The following is a 4,840-nucleotide window of genomic DNA, read 5'->3' on the forward strand; positions in this document are numbered from 1 at the left end:
CAAGGCATGGGCTGGAGCTGCGAATGGCTCATTTGGGGCAGCACAAGAAGTGGGGGGACAGCTCCTACCACTGTGTGCGCTCCCAGGCAAGTCCGGGGGGCGTGTGCCCCCTGGATCTGTGCACGGGGTGAGGGCGGGCTGCCTCTGTGGGCTTGCCCCAGGTGCCAAATTTCTTTGCTACAGCACTGACCAAGGGTGCTGAGGGAGTTGTCTGATGTGCAGAGCTGTGCAGAGAAACAGTGTTCCCTAGGTATTTGAACATGGCGGCGTCAACCCCAAACTTGTAGTTCTAGAAAGCACTCAACCCACAGGGGTTAGAGGCTGGAGAAGGAGACGGCCCTCCTGAGTTCTCATAGGACCTCTGGATGTCATCTACTCCAGCCCTCTGCTTGACTAGGTTCATTGTTTTCCACAGCAAATCTCTGTCTAGCCTTTTACTCAAAGTGCACAGGCAACACCCATCCTACGGAGGATGGCAAACCCCACCGTGGTCCTTTCCATTTGACCATAACTTGAAATTCCTTTCCGCTTCCAAATATAGGGATCTGTCTGATCCTGACCGTACAGCTAGCGACCTTGGGATATTAGTCCGAGCAGGAGCTTCAGCACACTCAGTCAAAATCCAGAGCCTTGCCTGCAGCCAACACCCAAGGCTGCTAAATCTGGCAGGAAAAAAAACACCCGTACCAAAAGGAAGAGAAATCAAAATCAGCCAAAGACCAGAGGAATGGGAAATAACCAGAGAAGAACATGGAGGTAGCTATTCCTAGATCATCCCTGACTAATGCTTATCCATCCCCTTGAACACCTCCAATGATGGAGATTGCACAGCTTCCCTAAGCAGTCTAGTCTGCTGCCTCATTGGTCCATCAGTGAAGGAGTTCCTCAGATACCCAATCTAAACTTACTAGACTGGAATTTTGGATTCTCTCTCTTTTCCCCTTCTCTACTCCCCTCTGTCCTGCTTCCCTTCAGCCTTTGCCCCCATGCCTTCAGTTGTCCCATAGTAACATGTCTGTGGACATCATCCCACCTTTCCCCCAAGCTGTGGTGGTTACATGTCGCTCTTATCTGCCCATCTACCACATTGTTCCCTCTCTTTCCACACATGCATCCACCTGGGCTTGATGTGCTCTCCTCCATTGCAGTACTTACTGTATATCTTTACATTTCTGTTTGCTCTTTATTCCTGTCTCACTTCCTGGGGAAGTCTTGGTTAGAGTCGAAACCCGATAACAAAGCAGGGGATGGCCCCATGTACAAGACAAATGTGATAAATTGTAGACTAATAGAAAATTAAGGCTGGACGCAGCGTCTGGAGGTCTAGCCCCCTGTACAAGGCACGATTATCCCTATCCAAACTACCCCATACAAAACCTTTTCCTAACCGGTTTCTAAAAGTATGCAGTCACCCGGTCACACCACTACAACACACATTGCTCACAGACACCAAAACCACCATAATCTGCAACAGGTAAAACTGGTAGAAGAAGACTGTCAGCATCTTGCAGCTGCAAGGGTTTTAAAACACATTTATGAGATGCAAATAAGGCACCCATGCCCCCTATTCCAGAGGAAGGATCCCCACCCCAACACGCCACTCCAAATCTCTACCAATCTATGTGGTTAGATTCCTTCCTTCTCCCAAATTTGGTAATTGGCATGACCCTGGGTGGATAGGGAAAACCCTTTATCCTTGGCTGCAGTCAATACCCAGGGCTTCTGAGGAAAGGAGTGTCGGGGAAAAGGCGTACCCTGACGTGTAGCAACCGGAGCGGGGGGGAATCCTCCCCAGCCCCTTGTTGCAACTATCAATGTCCAGAAACATTGGCCCACTGATAGACACAGCCTGAGTTAGAAGCCAGAGTGAGATCTTCTGATGTGTGGTCAGCAGTAGGTCAAATGAATCATGACGGTACCTTCTGGCTTCACAATCTGTGAATCCAGGGGTGTTTGCTCATGGCCTCTGCTTCTGAGCTGTGCAAGGCTCTAGGGACTGAGTCCCACAAGTCCTTACAAAAGATGCATAGTCAAATCACTGCTCTGCCGCTTCAGTCCTTTTATTCCAGTAAAGCTGCAAGTCAGCTACACACAGGCTCTTCCTCAAGGAGAAATAGTTTTGATTTTCTCCTCTCAGTTCTTTCACAGAGTGAGGGGTGGACAACTCGGTGAAGCCTGTACATCTGGCATCTAGATAGTGCAGTGATGGGTGAACGAGAGACTGGATATAGTAGGATGGTTAGTAACCAAACCGTCCTAGCACTCAAGAACCTAATGTAGGAAACTGAAGACAAAACCATTAAGACGAGCACAGTAAGTAATATATTCAAATCAATATTGTTTGGGTGTTAAGCCAGAGGAACATCTGGAACAGAATGATGAATTATTGTTAAAAATTCTTTAGGAGCTTTATTCTCCATTTAATAAAATTTCTACAGTTGGTCAGAAAAGTGAAACGTATATGTACACGTATGAAAAATGGAGTATTTCTGTCCTGAAACTATTACCTTTACTACAGTACTATAACTGAGGGGGGCAACCAGGGCAGCAGACCCAGGCACTGCCTTTGTGGAGGGGGGGAAATAGCCATGACCACAGGTCAGCACCGTGGCAGGAAGAGCTGCCCTGTGCATCACAACTTCCCTGGGCTTGGAGCTGCTCTGCTATCATATCTTTCTTTTCTAAATAACCCCTGAAGTATTAGGAGTAATACAGCTTCTTGGCCACTGTGAATGTTTAACCTAAACAAATGAAAACTAGGTCAATATTTCTGAAGTAGATGGGTTACAAAATGTAGAGCAGAACTGAAGGAACTTGATAGCTCATGCTTGTATATATTTCTGAGATTTGCGGCCAGTTGACAAGCAAATGACAAAGCTAAGTGTGCAATTTTTCCAGAGTACTTCAATCAAGACTGCTGAACTGTGGTAATTACCATGCTCTGGCAGACTCCAGCATCACAGGTATAAGCGTCCTGGTGCTGAAAAACATCGGAAGGGTGCCCGTTTGATGAGCTTCAGTTCAAAGTCTCCTGGCGCCATTTTTCATCATGGGGATGCTGATACATGTGGTGCTCCAGGCACTTTTGATTAGAGCAGCCTTTGGAGATGTGCAAATTAGAGTGTCCCCCGCCCCCACTCTCTAGGAGCATGTGTATAAATGCCCTATAACACTTGCTGTGTCTATGCTATATGTCCCTAGTAAAATGAAAATGCAATGGCATGGCCTTTTTGCCTTCATAACTTCATGCTCAGCTACTTGTAAGTCAGACTCAGGCACTGACATTCATGAAATGATAGGATTTGAACATCTCCAGTGATGGAGATTTCACAACAGCCCTAATCAATCTAGTCCACTGCCCCATTGGTACATCAGTGAAGACGTTCTCCTGATACCCAATCTGAACCTACTTCATTGGTGTTTTCGATTTTCTCTCTTCTCCCCTTCTGTACTCCCCTTTGTCCTGCTTCCCTCCGGCCCTTACACCCATTCCTTCAGATCTCCAATGTTAACATGTATGTGGAAATCATTGCACTTTTCCCCCAAGCTAAGGTCAGTAGGTGTCAGCCTCACCTGCTCGTCTTCCACTTGCTACCATGTCATTGGTCCCTCTCTTTCTACCCATGCCTCCACCTGGGCTTGTGTGCTCTCCTCCATTGCAGTACTTAGGAAAAAAGAGCAGACAATCCACTGAAAACTTCTCCATTTTCACACACATGGGAAATGCATAAGGTTTAATCAGGGGGCATAACAAGGTCTCTGCAAAAGCATTAGAACAATACTTCTCCTGCCCACTTTGTAGATGCAATGTGATGATATTCTGAAGTGAGAAAAAAATTTCATGAAAAATGTAGTCACTTTAGAAACCCTTATCTTTCATCAGAAAACTGCCTTTCAGTTGAAAATAAGGAGGCACATGGGAAATGCATAAGGTTTAATCAGGGGGCATAACAAGGTCTCTGCAAAAGCATTAGAACAATACTTCTCCTGCCCACTTTGTAGATGCAATGTGATGATATTCTGAAGTGAGAAAAAAATTTCATGAAAAATGTAGTCACTTTAGAAACCCTTATCTTTCATCAGAAAACTGCCTTTCAGTTGAAAATAAGGAGGCCCTCTAAAAATGAAGTTATGTACAATTGCAGACAGAAATGGTGGGGTTATTCTCTTGCTTGCTTTTCTCCTGACACAGTCATTCCCTTTCCCTCCACAGGCATCCCAAAAGGCACTGTGGATGATGACGTCCAATTGCACCGAGGTGACTGAGTTCCTGCTCCTGGGGTTCTCCGATGCCCTGGGATTGCACATCTTGCACTTGGCCTCTTTTCTAATAATATACCTGGCAGCCCTGATTGGCAATCTCCTTGTTATCACACTCATAGCCGTTGACAGCCACCTCCACACCCCGATGTACTTCTTCCTCCTCAATCTGTCCATCCTCGACATCGGATCCATCTCTGTCATTGTCCCCAAATCCATGGTCAATACCATACTGAACACTAGGCTGATTTCCTATTCTGGATGTGTCACCCAAGTTTTTCTCGTCCTCTTTTTCATTTCAGCAGACATTGCCATCCTTACCATCATGGCTTATGACCGATAAATCGCCATCTGCAAACCACTGCACTATGCGACAGTGATGAACAGGAGAGCTTGTCTGCAAATGGCAGCCGCGGCCTGGAGCACTGCTCTTCTGAACTCTGCCCTGCACACGGGGAACACCTTTAGGCTGGCCTTCTGCCACTCCAACATCGTCAACCAGTTCTTCTGTGAAGTCCCCCAGCTCGTTAGGATCTCTGGCTCGGAGGTGTTTACTAGTGAAATTCAGATTCTTATCTTT

This window comes from Alligator sinensis, unplaced genomic scaffold (assembly GCF_000455745.1).
Source record: "Alligator sinensis unplaced genomic scaffold, ASM45574v1 scaffold1454_1, whole genome shotgun sequence".
Classification (NCBI taxonomy): Eukaryota; Metazoa; Chordata; order Crocodylia; family Alligatoridae; genus Alligator; species Alligator sinensis.